This window comes from Nelumbo lutea, chromosome 7 (assembly GCF_056320005.1).
Source record: "Nelumbo lutea isolate HS-2025 chromosome 7, American lotus-T2T, whole genome shotgun sequence".
Taxonomy (NCBI): Eukaryota; Viridiplantae; Streptophyta; class Magnoliopsida; order Proteales; family Nelumbonaceae; genus Nelumbo; species Nelumbo lutea.
Window position 1 is genome coordinate 42,436,148 of NC_142690.1, and position 17,204 is coordinate 42,453,351.

A 17,204-nucleotide genomic window follows, 5' to 3' on the forward strand; every position below is an offset into this window, starting at 1 on the left:
AGATGTACGGACATGCTTGACCTAATACATACTGATGTATGTGGTCCCCTGAGTGTTAGGACTCGTAACCAGCACGTGTATTTCATTACATTTACCGATGATTATTCTCGGTATGGTTATGTGTACCTAATGAGACACAAGTCTGAATCCTTTGAAAAGTTCAAGGAGTTCAGACAATAGACCGAGAAATAGTTAGGGAGAGAAATTACGGCACTTTGATCGGATCGAGGTGGCAAGTATCTCTCTGATGAATTCAGGGACTACTTGAAGGACAACGGGATAGTATCACAGTTGGCTCCTCCTGATACACCTCAACTTAACGGTGTTTTAGAGAGGAGGAATATGACCTTATTGGATATGGTCTAGTTACTTCTCGTACACTCAGAGTTACCCACATCTTTTTGGGGTTATGCATTAGAGATTGCAATATACGTGCTGAATTGGGTTCCAACCAAATCGATTCCGAACACTCCATATGAACTTTGGACCGGAAAGAAATCAAGTGTCAGACACTTGAATATTTGGGGTTGTACATCACACGTTAAAAGAATGAGTGCATACAAGTTGGAATCCAAGACCAGTCGTTGCCTATTTATAGGCTACCCAAAATGCTTTGTGGGTTACCTATTCTATGACCCAAGTGAGCAGAAGGTGTTCTACAGCCAAAATGCACAATTCTTGAAAACCTTTTCGCCTGTGGCCATGCTTAAATCCATTAGGATCCTGCTAGCTATAGCAGCATACCATGATTATGAGATTTGGCAAATGGATGTCAAAACTGCATTCCTGAATGGAGATAACACTTACTAAGCATCTCCTTGAATCATTCACATGCTTCATACAAGGATTCCCTCTCAAATTGAGCAAAAGTAGTATTAATTAATTTTGTTGTTTTGGAGGGTGGAAAATATTTAGCCAAAAATTTTTGGGTTAAATCATTCCAAGTGGTGATACTTCCTGTGCATTAGTGTCATCACTTGGTAACCCACTAAACCGAATACTTGTTTGGATCATCTGAATTATTGCAGACTTGATTTCAAAGTTGTTGGCATGAATGGTGGGCTTGCAAATGCTGGATGTCGCCCCATCAATGTTCGGATAAGCATAGTCCAATAGGGTGCAATTTCCTTCTGCCATCTCTCCTTCCAACTCTATTGTCGGTTCGCCAATAACAACCTCCTCTCTTGTCTTACCTTTGTTGGCCCTTCGCAACAAGCAAAGGGTCCTCTCAATTTTTGGATCGAATTCAGCTAGTCCTTCCTGTCTAGTGTGTGTCATGCACTAGTAAATCTGAACTAGCAAGAAATCGAACAAGTAGAATAAAAATAAAAATAAAATAATAACAAAATAAAAATATCAATAATAAAAAAATCCAAATTAATCAAGGTCAACAAGTTCTAATATTATTTTAGGATTAAATCCCCAACAATGGCACCAAAAACTTGATAGCTATAAATATATAACCCTAGCAAGTGCACTAGTTATCAAGTAGTATAAAAATATCATTCCCACGGGGATTCAACAAAATAAGTATTAGAACCATAGTCTTCCCTAATTATTTGGACAATCAAAATTCAGATTTGAGCAAGAACTACTGAAAATAATAACTAGAGAAAGATAATAGAAACAAAGGTGATCAATAACCGAATATGCAATGGATGAAATCGCTAGGGCTTTTGGTCCACCTAACCAATGTAATGAATATTGATGGGTTTGACTAACCAAGATTATTTGTCATTCCCATAAGCTAAGGTCTTTCCAAAGTTATTTAATATTCTCTCTCGAGATATACTAAACCTACGCCTATCAGGTAGCCCTTTGATCTCTTGAGTAGAGCTCTCAAGATGGGAGTGCATTAAGTCCAAGAAAACCATTCAATTCAGATGAATCATGTATATATATCTCTATATACCATTAAATTCACACTATGAATTTTTCAGTCGATTATGTGAATTCCTCTCTCGATTCATTCACATACTCAAATCAATTAAGAGGTGGTCAATCTCTTAATTGCATTAAGCACAATAATTCATAGACTATATGAAAATCACAATCTTGGATAAATCATAAAGATAAAATATATTCCTTAACATGATTAGGCTTTCCTCAGCCCTAGCAAGAAACAAATCAGATCATGATAGAAGAATTAAAGCAAACAAAGGGAAAGAAAGAACTCTGGGATTCACCCATGGTGCTGAGATCTCCTCTTCTTGCCGCCACCTTCTTCTTGAAGTTTCTTGAATTCTTGATCCTTTCTTGACTGATTGCTCCTTGCTTCTTGATTCAATCCCCTAGATTGAGTGATGCCTAAAGCTGGTCTGCCCCCTCCTTTATATAGCTTAAAGGGGAGGGGGTAGTCTCCTACTTCCACTTGAAGTTTATCTTACAAGAATAGAAAGTCCTATTCTAATCCTACTCTTATCTCTTTATCTAATGAAATCAATCCCTTTATCTTTCTAAAGTTACATCAAGAATTTAGATCTAGAAGGACTCTTCTCAGTTTCTTGTTCTTCAATTCGTATTAGACTTCCTCTGTGAATTGGGCTTCAGCCAGGCTTTTCTGCAAGTTGGGCTTCAGCTACGGATTGGGCCTTCCTACAAATTTTTCCCCGACTTTGGGCCCGGATTTTTCTTCGATGTAGGCTGAATATGAGAAAGCCCAAAACACGAAAGTTGTGGATTTTCTTCATATCTTTCCAGTGGGTCTTGAATCAGCCCAATCAGAGTTCAGATACGCGAGTTAGGCCCAGATTACTGAACAATGTCGAAACTGTGAAAAATCATCCGATTTGTCTTTCTTTGCTCTTGATGCCTTCTTTCATGCCCTGAACCAAAATACAAGAAATATGAGTCCAATTAAGTACTAATTTAGTATAAAAGGCAGAATATTAGGGGATGAAATATGATAGATTTTATTCTCATCAGGGGCGAACCATTTAGCCGATCACCAGTATCCAAAGATCAGATCTCAAATCACTAAGAGAGAAGATAGCTACGCCATCTTCTGCTCTTGCGTTCTCCTCCAGTTGCCGCCACACTACCAGTTCAATCTCCATTGTAGTAGTGATCAAGAAGAGTCTTGATATTAGTCTTTGGAGAAAGGCTGATCAGAAGTCGTGCTCATTGCCTCCATTGGATTCTTGCTGAAGAATTCGGTTCGTTGGACGGACCCTACTGATTCTGCTCCACCATACGCTGTACCATTTTCAGCGGGAGCAATCTTTGGTGTTTTTCTTTGGGCATGAACACCTTCATTAGGAGATACTACATCTTCATATCAGGTATATCCCTCTCCTACTGAATTTGTTTAGATCTGGTTCATTCCCAAATGGGAGAGAGAAAATTTTGAAATTTTGCCCTACCTTCCTACAGGGTTCGGCCATCCATATGTTGGATCTCTCATCCCTTCAGAGGGTTGTCACTTCCCAGTGGATTTTACCATCCTAGACATGACCCCAACCAAGGAAATGAACCATATCCCAATAATCTTAAGATGTCCATTTCTAGTAATGGCTAATACAAACTATAAATCGGGAGAAATGGACATTTCATTAAGGATGAGAGATCCATCGTATGGACGCCCAAAGATTGCAGAATAAGGGGGCGAATTTCAAAATATTTTCTCTCCCTTCAACTGGGAATCGCATTCCCTATTTATAAAATCATATTTTCAAGGATCATTCTTGAACCATAAACTGAACTAGATCTGAACCAAAAGGAGTAGAAGTGGATTTTACCTGATACGGAGAAATAGTATCCCCCAACGAAGGTGTTCAAGCCCAAGGAAGGATCCAAAGACTGCTCCCACTGAAGAGGTCATAGTGCAGGATGGAGCAGAATCAACAGTGTTCTTCTCCAAGAACTCTGTCCTTCGCAAAAAATAGCAGGATGGCACGTGAGCACAACTTCCTATCAAATCTTTCTAAAAGAAGTGATGTCAAGATTGAATTTTGACTTCTCCCACAACTGGAGATCGAACTGGCAAATAGGGGTGGCAAGAATAGGGAGGCGGCAAGAAAGAATTCTGCAGGGATGCTTGATTCTTCCTTCTATGATTTCAGCACTGAAGAGGCTCTGAATGTGTGTCTTCTAAAGGCTGCCGCCCCCTCCTTCTTTTGTTAGCCTAAAAGATCAGCTCCTAATCCAATTAGGAGCTGCTTATCCAAAGCATATTTGGATCAGCCTTCTCTTTAAGTGATAAGGATAAACCCTTATCTTATCTAAAGATTAGATCAACTTTCTCCTAATCTCATTAGGAGGTTTTTAGATCTGAATCACACTTAGATCTGGACTCTCTGAGCAGATAGGGTCAAAACCCTATCCTATCAACTAATCCATCTCAGAATTTGCCCCATAATTAACTAATTAAATAGCCCAGTTTGAAATGGGCTTTAGGCCCATTAAGCTTATGTGCTCACTTAACCTTCCTAACTGTTGCCCAGTTGGGCTTCCTTGTATGGCGTGGGACCCAAGCATTGATCTACACATCAGCCACATTGGTTCGGCCTAGCCTTTGTTACAAGGCCTGGCCGAATACACTGTTATGGATAGTGCACCCCCTGAAACCAATCAAATGGGCTCTATGGGCCCAACACTTACCCTAAGTGGTCCCTGGGCCAAGCCACCTTGTAACACCCAGGGACTGTGGGCAGATGCAAGATTAGCCAATCAAATATTATCCTCAATGCTCTTACACATAACCTCTCAGCCCATAATGATCATACACAGCCCGACAAGAGAGGACCTCTCCCTCGGCTGCAAGGAACAGTGTTGCACTCTCTACTTATATGGATCTCGGGAAATAAAACCTTCTTGCAAACATTTTAGAAACCATATTATATATACTTTTATAACTCATATAAAATATATTTTGCAAAACAAATCTCAACGATTGAAATCGGCTACCGGCAGTCTTGGTTTCCATTAGGGAGAGTGCATCTTCGATCATTACCTTTGTCCGACAAAGGGGCTAATCCTGTCACTATGATCACCCACTCAGATGAATTCTCAGACTATCCCAACATACCCAGGTTTTGACCCCCGCTAAGGATCTCACTGATTGGTACATCAAAGAAAGCCCAATCCGACACCTAGTGCAGTATCATAATCGAGTCTAGGGGTCGGGTGTAACTTTCTAGTTTTGTCCATTAATCCCCAAGGTCCAGGGCAATACTGGAAATCTAGTCCAGTTCATAGATTCAATTAATCCTACACAATATGTGCCTAGGGTCTCACCTTGGCAGCTGAGACAAGCCACCCCAACCGACTTGGTGGCACCACAATGTCAGCCTTATCAGGATAGGTCTCCCCAGACCGACCCACTGGCTGTGAACATTCTAAACTAACACGGGTCTCATTAAGTGTCCAGTTTAAGGGTATTACACGAAAACATTACAAGGGAACATGAATCAAATATGCACTTTTATTCATTTACAATAAACTCATAAAGTACATCATTCTGATTGAATCTAAGGGCATACAAAACTGTCTAACAGCTCCCACTAGCACTTAGGTCCAATCAGGTACAAGCCGGGGTCCCATGCTTTCCACGTGTTTCTCAAACACTTTCTGTGTCAATGGCTTCATCAAAGGGTCTGCCACATTCTCCGCTGCTGCTACCTCTCAACATCAAACTCCTGTTGTCCCACAACAGTGGAATGGGTGATGTGCTGAATTCCAAATTCAGGAATGAACACTTTCATTCATAAGGCAGCCTCACTTACGACAATGTGTTCGGCTTGGGTTGTGGACTATTAATTTGCTACTTAGGACCCCTGTTTGTTGACATTCAGGAAACAACACATGATCCTATCATGAAAACATATACAGATGTAGACTTTTTATCATCTAGATCCAACTGGAAATCGACATCCGTATACCCTTGGATCTGTAGTGAGCAACCATCGAGTATTAGACAAAACTCTTTTGTCCTTCAAAGATACTTAAGTATGTTTTTCACAGTAGTCCAGTGCTCCTATCCTGGGTTGGCTTAAAATCTGCTTACTACACTCATTGCCTAAACAATGTCAAGAAGAGTGCACAGCATAGCATACATGTTGCTTCCTATAGCAGAGGCATAGGGAATGTCTTTCATGCCATCAATCTCCTCAGAATGTTAGACAGTTTTTGTATGCCCTTAGCTTCAATCTGATTTGATGTGCTTTTGTTATTTAGTGGAAATAAATAAAGTGCATGTTTGATTCATGTTGTTTGGTTTAATTCTGTGTAAAACCCTAAAACTGGACATTTATAGAGACTCGTGTTAGTTTTAAATGTTCACAGCCGTTGGATAAGTCTAGGGAGATTTATCCTTCCAAGGCTGATACTGGTGTGCCACCAAGTGTTGGGATGGCCTGTCTCAGCCACCAGGGTAAGACCCGAGGCACATGCAGTGTGGGATTACTTGAATCCTTGAGCTGGACCAGATTTCCAGTATTGCCCTGGACCTTGGAGATAGATGGGCAAAAACAGGAAAGTTACACCTGACCCCTAGACTCGATTATGACACTTCACTAGGTGTTGGATCAGGCTGCCTTTGATATGCCAATCAGTGAGATCCTTAGCGGGGATCAAAACCACTGACACAGAAGGTGTTTGACAAACACGTGGAAAGTATGGGACTCTGGCTTGTACCAGATTGGACCTAAGTGCAAGTGCGAGCTGTTAGACAGTTTTTGTATGCCCTTAGCTTCAATCTGATTTGATGTGCTTTTGTTATTTAGTGGAAATAAATAAAGTGCATGTTTGATTCATGTTGTTTGGTTTAATTCTGTGTAAACTGGACATTTATAGAGACTCGTGTTAGTTTTAAATGTTCACTAGGTGTTGGATCAGTTAATGTGGCAGATCCATTGACTAAGCCACTGACACAGAAGGTGTTTGACAAACACGTGGAAAGTATGGGACTCCGGCTTGTACCAGATTGGACCTAAGTGCAAGTGGGAGCTGTTAGACAGTTTTTGTATGCCCTTAGCTTCAATCTGATTTGATGTGCTTTTGTTATTTAGTGGAAATAAATAAAGTGCATGTTTGATTCATGTTGTTTGGTTTAATTCTGTGTAAAACCCTAAAATTGGACATTTATAGAGACTCGTGTTAGTTTTAAATGTTCACAGCCGTTGGATAAGTCTGGGGAGATTTATCCTGCCAAGGCTGATGCTGGTGTGCCACCAAGTGTTGGGATGGCCTGTCTCAGCCACCAGGGCAAGACCCGAGGCACATGCAGTGTGGGATTACTTGAATCCTTGAACCGGACCAGATTTCCAGTATTGCCCTGGACCTTGGAGATAGATGGGCAAAAACTGGACATTTATGCTACCAAGAGTGGGAGGATAAGAACTCCCTAGCCCGCTGCTTTGTCATTGCCTCATTAGACAACTCAATACAGAGGCAGTTCAATCAGATCGAACTAGCCAAGGACATATTGGACAGTCTAAGAACAATGTATGAAGAGCAGAACCGTTCTACTCGACAGAAGGTCCTGAAATTGTTCATGACCGCGCAGATGACCAAAGGGCAGAAAGTTCATGACCATTGTCTTCGGATGATGTGATACATTAACGAACTTGAAGCTCTTGGATCCGGGCTAGATCTTGGCACGCAAGTGGATGCCATCCTGAATTCTTTGCCCTCTTCCTTCAATGCGTTCACAATGAACTACAATATGAATAAGCTGAATGTCAGCGTCCAGGAACTCAGCAATATGTTGCAGAGAGACGAGGATCTACTCATGAAGGATGAGCCTGTGGTTATGCTTGCTGAAGCTAATAAATCGGGCAAGAAAAAGAGAAAGGCAAAGAAGCCTCAGAAGAAGGCTGCCAAACCTAAGAAGCAGAAGAAGAACAAGGCATCTGATGTCTGTCACTTCTGCAAGCAGACCGGCCACTGGAAGAGGAATTGTCCTGCCTACCTGGAATCTAAGAAAGGTAACATTGAAACTTGTGTTATAGAAACTAACATGTTAGTTACTTCTGTGTCCTGGTGTGTTGACTCCGGGGCTTCAACTCATGCGTGTAACTCACTGCATGGGTTCAAAGTTAGCAGAAAGTTGAGTGAAGGTGAAGTGACACTATTCTTGGGAACAACTGCAAGTGTTGCAGCGGCGGCAATAGGAACCGTAGAATTAGTTTTTAAAGAAGGAATACTTGTACTTAAAGATTGTCTTTATGTACAGAACTTGAGAAGAAATTTAATTTCTGTTTCAAAACTGTGTGCTGATGGATATACTATTTATTTTAGTAATATGATTACTGTTAAACGGAATAATAAATTCATCGCATGCGGGGAACTAGAGAACAGTCTCTATGTTCTACATCCTTCTCTGGAAACTAACTTAACCGAAACTACGTCGGTCAAAAATCCCAAGAAAAGGAATCGTGATACAGTAAGTCCCACGTGCCTCTGGCATTACCGACTTGGCCATATCGGTATTGACCGAATCACAAGGCTGGTAAAGGATGGTCCTTTGGATTTTCTAACCATAGAAAATCTTCCCAGTTGTGAACCTTGCCTTCAAGGTAAGATGTCTAAGCGGCCATTTGACGGTAAGCCTGAAAGATCTGAAGGCACACTTGACCTGATACATACTGATGTATGTGGTCCCCTGAGTGTTAGGACACGCAATCAACACGTGTACTTCATCACCTTTTCAGATGATTTTTCACGATATGGTTACGTGTACCTAATGAGACATAAGTCTAAATCATTTGAATAGTTCAAACAGTTCAGACAGGAAGTCGAGAAATAGTTAGGGAGAGAAATTAAGGCCCTTCGATCAGATCGAGGTGGCGAGTATCTCTCTGACGAATTCAAGGACTACTTAAAGGCCAATGGGATAGTGTCACAATTAGCTCCTCTTGCTACACCTCAACTCAACGGTGTTTCAGAGAGGAGGAATAGGACCTGGTTGGACATGGTCTAGTCGCTTCTCGTACGCTCACAATTACCCACATCCTTTTGGGGATACGCATTAGAGACTGCTATCTACATGCTGAATCGGTTTCCAACTAAATCAGTTCCGAAAATTCCATATGAACTTTGGACCAGAAGGAAGCCAAGTGTAAGACACTTGAAGATTTGGGGTTGTCCTGCACACGTTAAAAGAACAAGTGCGGACAAGTCGGAATCTAAAACCAGCCGTTGCCTGTTTATAGGCTACCCAAAAGGATTCGGTGGGTTATCTATTCTATGACCCGAGTGAGCAGAAAGTGTTCTGCAGTCGAAACGCCCAATTCTTAGAATCCGATTACATCCCACAAATTCCAGGTAATGACCAACCTAGAAGAACCACCCGGGTATCCAGACCACCAGTCCGATATGGTTATGACCAGGATACTTACCTGGTGGAAACCTTGACTAGTGAAGAGGATCCCGTGACTTACGCGAAAGCTATGTTAGACATAGACTCCTAGAAGTGGGTGGAGGCCATGAGATCTGAAATGGACTCAATGGAGACCAATGGAGTTTGGACTCTAGTGGATCCGCCCCCCGGGGTAAAAGCAATTGGTTGCAAATGGATCTACAAGAGGAAGAAGGGCCCCGATGGCAGGATTGAGACCTTTAAAGCTCGCTTGGTGGCGAAAGGGTATACTCAGAAAGAAGGCATCAACTATGAGGAAACCTTTTTGCCCGTGGCCATGCTTAAATCCATTAGGATCCTGCTAGCTGTAGCAGCGTACCATGACTACGAGATTTGGGAAATGGATGTCAAAACCGCGTTCCTGAATGGAGATCTTAGTGAAGATATCTACATGCAGCAGCAGCAAGGCTTCATTGTTGCTGGTCAGGAACACATGGTATGTAAACTTAATTGATCCATATATGGACTTAAGCAGGCTTCTAGGAGTTGGAACATCCATTTTGATTCTGCAGTCAAAACGTTTGACTTTGAGCAGAATCCGGATGAGCCCTATGTTTACAAGAAGTCCAGTGGGGATAAGATCTCCTTTTTGGTGTTGTACGTGGACGATATCCTACTCATTGGGAATGATGTAGGAATGTTGACTTCGGTCAAGGTATGGCTATCACAGCAGTTCTCCATGAAAGATCTTGGAGAAGCTTCATACATACTGGGTCTTCGACTCTATAGAGATAGATCGAAGCGGATAATTGGATTATCCCAGGCTGCTTATATAGACAAAATTGTCAAAGAGGTACAGCATGGAGAACTCCAAGAAAGGAAACGTTCCTTTCAGGCACGGAGTCACTCTCTCCAAGAAGATGTCTCCCAAGACTTCTGAGGAGATTGAGAGCATGAGAGATGTTCCCTATGCCTCAGCCGTAGGGAGCATCATGTATGCCATGTTGTGCACTCGCCCGAACATTGCTCAGGCGGTGAGTGTGGTAAGCAGATTCCAGGCAAACACAGGGCAGGAGCATTGGACTGCTGTGAAGAACATACTCAAATACCTTCAAAAGACAAAAGAGTTTTGTCTGGTATTCGATGGTAGTTCACTGCAAGTTCTAGGGTATACCGATGTCGATTTCCAGTCGGATCCAGATGATAGAAAGTCTACATCTGGGTATGTTTTCACGATAGGATCGTGTGCTGTTTGCTGGAAAAGCAGCAAATAGGGGTCCACTGCAGACTCCACAACCGAGGCCGAGTACATTGCCGCAAGTGAAGCTGCCAAGGAAGCCGTGTGGATGAAGAAGTTCATACACGAATTGGGAGCGATTCCATCCAGCACAACTCCCATCCCGTTGTTGTGTGACAACAATGGAGCGATCGCCAAGGCTAAAGAGCCTCGGGCTCACTCGAAGTCAAAGCACATCGAGAGAAAGTACCATGTACTGCGGGAGATCATTGGTAGAGGGGACATCCTGATTCAGAAGGTAGCATCAGCGGATAATGTGGCAAACCCATTGACTAAGCCACTGACACAGAAGGTGTTTGACAAACACGTGGAAAGTATGGGACTCCGGCTTGTACCAGATTGGACCTAAGTGCAAGTGGGAGCTGTTAGACAGTTTTTGTATGCCCTTAGCTTCAATCTGATTTGATGTGCTTTTGTTATTTAGTGGAAATAAATAAAGTGCATGTTTGATTCATGTTGTTTGGTTTAATTCTGTGTAAAACCCTAAAACTGGACATTTATTGAGACTCGTGTTAGTTTTAAATGTTCACAGCCGTTGGATAAGTCTGGGGAGATTTATCCTGCCAAGGCTGATACTGGTGTGCCACCAAGTGTTGGGATGGCCTGTCTCAGCCACCAGGGTAAGACCCGAGGCACATGCAGTGTGGGATTACTTGAATCCTTGAACCGGACCAGATTTCCAGTATTGCCCTGGACCTTGGAGATAGATGGGCAAAAACTGGAAAGTTACACCTGACCCCTAGACTCGATTATGACACTTCACTAGGTGTTGGATCAGGCTGCCTTTGATATGCCAATCAGTGAGATCCTTAGCGGGGATCAAAACCTGGGTATGTTGGGGCAGTTTGAGAATTCATCTGAGTGGGTGATCATAGTGACAGAATCAGCCACTTTGTCGGACAAAGGGTAATGATCGGGAATGCACTCTCTCTGATGGAAACCAAACTGCCGGCAGTTGATTTCAATCGTTGGAATTTTGTTTTGCAAAATTAATATATTTATATATATATGTACGGTTTCAAATTGTTTGCAAATGGTTTTAATTCCCGGGATCCATGTGAGAAGAGAGTGCAGCACTGTTCCTTGCAGCCGAGGGAGAGGTCCTCTCTTGTCGGGCAGTGCTTGATCATTAAGGGCTGAGAGGTTAAGTGTAAGACCATTGAGGATAATACTTGATGGGCTAATCTTGCACCTGCCCACAGTCCCTGGGTTTTTATAAGATGGCTTGGCCCAGGGACCACTTAATGTAAGTGTTGGGCCCATAGAGTCCATATGATGGACTCAAGGGGTTCATTGAGTTTTTCAGTGAATTCGGCTGGGCCTTGTATTAAAGGCTGGGCCGAACCCATGTGGCTTGTGTGTAGATCAATGCTTGGGTCCCATGCCATACAAAGAAGCCCAACTGGGTAGCAGATTGGAATGTAATTAGACACTGAACACTTAATGGGCCAGAAGCCCATTTCAAGGTGGGCTGATATGATCACCCATCTTTGGGGTGAATCTGAGATTAATGTTAGTAAAAGGATTGGGCCTTTAGCCTTATCCACTCTTGGAGACCAAATTCAAATTAGATTTGAATCTGGTAACCTCCTGATAAGATCAGGAGTAAGCTAACTTTGTCTGCAGATAGTATTAAGATTATCCCCTATCCAAATACTGATTTGGATTGGGATAACTCCTAATTAGGAGGATTCTTAATCAAGAGAAAGGAGGAGAAACCCTAACCAAGAAAGAGAAATATCAGATTTCGAACCACCTTGAAGAGATATAGGATATCTCCTACGAATTGAGAGAGGATCTCATTCATACTCCAGAAAAAGAAAAAGGCAGTTCAGCCTTTTCGCCTTTAGAGTTCTCCTCCTGCCGCCGCCATCTGTTTTTGCAAGATTAGATCTTTGCAGAAAAAGAAAGTCAAGAAATCTGTTCTTGACATTAGTCTTGCAACAAAGACTAAAAGGATTCAGTGTTTAGTGTTTCCAGAGGATTCTTGTGAAGGATCCAGTGTGTAGGATGCACCCTGTTGGTTCTGTTCCATCCACAGCTGTGTCATCTTCAGCAAGAACGGATCTTGGAGCATTCTTTGGGCGTGAACACCAACTTTGGGAGATACTGCTTCTCCGGATCAGGTATATTCCTCCCATTTATCTTTTGGTACAGATCTGGTTGATTATGGTTCAAGTAGGATCCTTGAATATTGTATTCTAAACTTAGGGAATATGATTCCCAGTTGGGAGAAGGTAGGAAATTTTTTGAAATTTGCCCACCCATTCCGCAACCTTTATGGCATCCATTAGATGGATCCTACCATTCTTTCACAGAATTCATGGGAGACATCTTCTTGGAGAGAGTGACTCCGTGCCTGAAAGGAATATTTCCTTTCTTGGAGTTTTCCATGCTGTATCTTTTGACTATTTTGTCAATGTAAGCAGATTGGGATAATCCTATTATCTGCATCAATCTATCTCTATAGAGTCAAAGACCTAGTAAATAGGACGCTTCTCCAAGTGAAGGAATAGGATATCCATCACATGGACGCCCAAAGATTGCGGAATAAGGGGCAAATTTCAAAATTTTTCTCTCCCTTCTAATGGGAATCGAATTCCCTACTTAGAAAATCATATTTTCAATGATCATTCTTGAACCACAAACTGAACCAGATCTGAACCAAAAGGAGTAGGGAGGGATAATACCTGATACAGAGAAGCAATATCTCCCAATGGAGGTGTTCATGCCCAAGGAAGGATCCAAAATCTGCTCCCACAGAAGATGGCGTAGTGCAGGGTGGAGGCGGTGGCTTGTGAATGCAATTCCAACAAATCTTTTTCTCCAAAAGATTGGTATCAAGATCAAATCTTTATTTCTCCCAAGAACTAGAGATCAAACTGCTGGAGGCGGTGGCTGCAGGAAGGAGGCGGTAAAAGAGTATTTGCAGGGTGCAGAATTCTCTCTTCTAGTAATCTCAGCTCTAAAGACAAGGATCTATGGATTGCATGTCTAAAGGCAGCCGCCCCCTTCTCCTTTTATAATCTTAAAGGGATCAGCTCCTAATCCCATTAGGAGTTGCTAACCCAAATCATATTTGGATTAGAAGTCCCTTTAAGATAAGGGATAACCCTTATCTTATCTACAGATTAGATCAGCCAACTCCCAATCTGATTAAGAGGCTTCCAGATCTAAATCTTATTTAGATCATGGACTCCATAAGTGGATAGGATCTGGGCCCAAACCTATCAATTGATCCATCTCAGAATTTGCCACTTAAGTGACTAATCAAATTAACCTAGTTCGAAATGGGTTTAAGGCCCATTTAAGGTTATGTATTCATTTGGCCTTCCAAACTGCTGCCCAGTTGGGCTTCCTTGTATGGCATGGGACCCTAACATTGATTTACACATCAGCCACATGGGTTTGGCCCAGCCTTTATTACAAGGCCTGGCCGAATACACAGTTATGGACAGTGCACCCCCTAAAACCCATCAGATGGGCTCTATGGGCCCAACACTTACCCTAAGTGGTCCCTAGGCCAAGCCACCTTGTAATACCCAGGGACTGTGGGCAGATGCAAGATTAGCCCATCAGGTATTATCCTCAATGGTCTTACACTTAACCTCTCAGCCCATAATGATCATACACTACCCGACAAGAGGGGACCTCTCCCTCGGCTGCAAAGAACAGTGTTGTACTCTCTCTTATATGGATCCCAGGAATTAAAACCTTTTGCAAATCATTTTGAAACCATAATAATTACTTTTATATCTCATATAAAATATATTATGCAAAACAAATCTCAAAGATTGAAATCGGTTGCCGGTAGTCTTGGTTTCCATTAGTGAGTGTGCATCCCCGATCATTACCTTTGTCCGACAAAGGGGCTGATCCTGTCACTATGATCACCCACTCAGATGAATTCTCAGACTGTCCCAACATACCCAGGTTTTGACCCCCGCTAAGGATCTCACTGATTGGTACATCAAAGACAGCCCAATCCGACACCTAGTGCAATATCATAATCGAGTCTAGGGGTCGGGTGTTACTTTCCAGTCTTGCCCATCAATCTCCAAAGTCCAGGGCAATACTAGAAATTTGGTCCAGTTCAAAGATTCAATTAATCCTACACTGTAAGTGCCTAGGGTCTCACCCCGACAGCTGAGACAATCCACCCCAACCGACTTGGTGGCACCATTGTGTCAGCCTTGTCAGGATAGGTCTCCCCAGACCGACCCACTGGCTATGAACATTCTAAACTAACACAAGTCTCATTAATTGTCCAGTTTAAGGGTATTACACAGAAACATACCAAGGGAACAAGAATCAAATATGCATTTTTATTCATTTACAATAAAATCATAAAGTACATCCTCTTGATTGAAACTAAGGGCATACAAAACTGTCTAACACCAAGATCTTTCATGGAGAATTGCTATGAAAGCCATGCTTTCACCGTAGTTAACATTCCTACATCATTCTCAAAGAGTAGAATGTCATCTACATACAGAACCAAGAAGGTAACCTTATCTCCACTGTACTTCTTGCAGACACAAGGTTCATCCGGATTCTGCTCGAAGTCAAACGATTTGACAGCAGAGTCAAAACGGATGTTCCAACTTCTAGAAGGTTGCTTAAGTCCATAAATGGATCTATTAAATTTACATACCATGTTTTCTGACCTACAGCAATGAAGCCTTGTGGCTGCTGCATATAGATATCTTTAGTAAGATCTCCATTCAGGAATGCAGTTTTGACATCCATCTGCCAAATCTCATAATCACGGTATGCTGCTACAACTAGCAGTATCCTAATGGATTTAAGCATGGCCACAGGCAAAAAGGTTTCCACATAATCGATGCCCTCTTTCTGAGTGTACCCTTTCACCACCAGACGAGCTTTGAAGGTCTCAACCCTACCATCGGGGCCCCTGTTCCTCTTGTAAATCCATTTGCAACCAAATGCTTTTACCCTGGAGGGCAGATCTACTAGAGGCCAGACTCCATTGGTCTCCATTGAGTCCATCTCTACTCTCATGGCCTCCACCCGCTTCTGGGAATCTATGTCCAACATAACTTCCGCGTAAGTCACGGGATCCTCCTCACTAGTCAAAGTTTCCACCAGGTAACTATCCCAGTCATAACCATAACGGACTGGTGGCCTGGATACCCGAGTGGATCTTCTAGGTTGGTCACTACCTGGAACTTGTGGGACATCTCCCACTGCTCCTGAGCTCTTCTCATCAAGAACAACTTCCTGACGATGGGTGTCTAGGATGTAATCGGTTTCCAAGAATTGCGCATTTCGACTACAGAACACTTTTTTCTCACTTGGGTCATAGAATAGGTAACTTACAGAGCCTTTTGGGTAGCCTACAAATAGGCAACGACTGGTCTTGGATTCCAACTTGTCTGCACTCGTTCTTTTAACGTGTGCTGGACAACCCCAAATCTTCAAGTGTCTGACACTTGGTTTCTTTCCAGTCCAAAGTTCATATGGAGTATTAGGAACCGATTTGGTTGGAACCTGATTTAGAACATAAATCGTTGTCTCTAATGCGTAACCCCAAATGGATGCGGGTAACTCTGAGTGTATGAGAAGTGACTGGACCATATCCAATAAGGTCCTATTCCTCCTCTCTGAAACACCGTTAAGTTGGGGTATAGCAGGAGGAGCTAATTGTGATACTATCCCATTGTCCTTTAAGTAGTCCCTGAATTCGTCAGAGAGATACTCACCACCTCAATCTGATCAAAGGGCTTTAATTTCTCCCCCTAACTGTTTCTCGACCTCTTGTCTAAACTCTTTGAACTTTTCAAACGATTCAGACTTGTGTCTCATTAGGTACACGTAACCATATCGTGAAAAATCATCTGTGAATGTGATGAAATACATGTGTTGATTCCGTGTCCTAACACTCAGGGGACCACATACATCAATATGTATTAGGTCAAGTGTGCTTGTGCATCTTTCAGGCTTACCTTTAAATGGCCATTTCATCATCTTGCCTTGTAGGCAAGGCTCACAGGTGGGAAGATCTTCTACAGTTAGAAAATCCAAAAGACCATCCTTTACCAACCTTGTGATTCGGTCAACACCGATGTGGCCAAGTCAGTAATGCCACAGGCATGTGGGATTAACTATATCACAGTCTCTCTTCTTGGGGATTTCAGCCGACGTAGTTTTGGTTATGTTAGTTTTTAGAGAATGATGTAGAACATAAAGACCATTCTCCAGTTCCCCATATGCGATGAATCTGTTATTTCTTTTAATAGTAATCAAATTACTAAAGAAGAAGACAGAATAACCATCTGCACACAGTTTTGAGACAGAAATCAAAATTCTCCTTAAATTTTTTACATAAAGACAATCTTTCAATACAATTGTTCCTTCTCTAAAATGTAACTCCACAATTCCTATGGCTGCGGCTGAACAGTTGCAGCTATCCCCAAATAGAGTGTGACTTCTCCTTCACTCAGTCTTCTGCTTACATTGAACCCCTGCAATGAGTTACACGCATCAGTTGAAGCCCCGAAATCAATACAACAGGACGTAGAAGCTACCAATAAATTGGTTTTGTTAGACAGTCTTGTATGCCCTTAGCTTCAACCGGATTTGATGTAC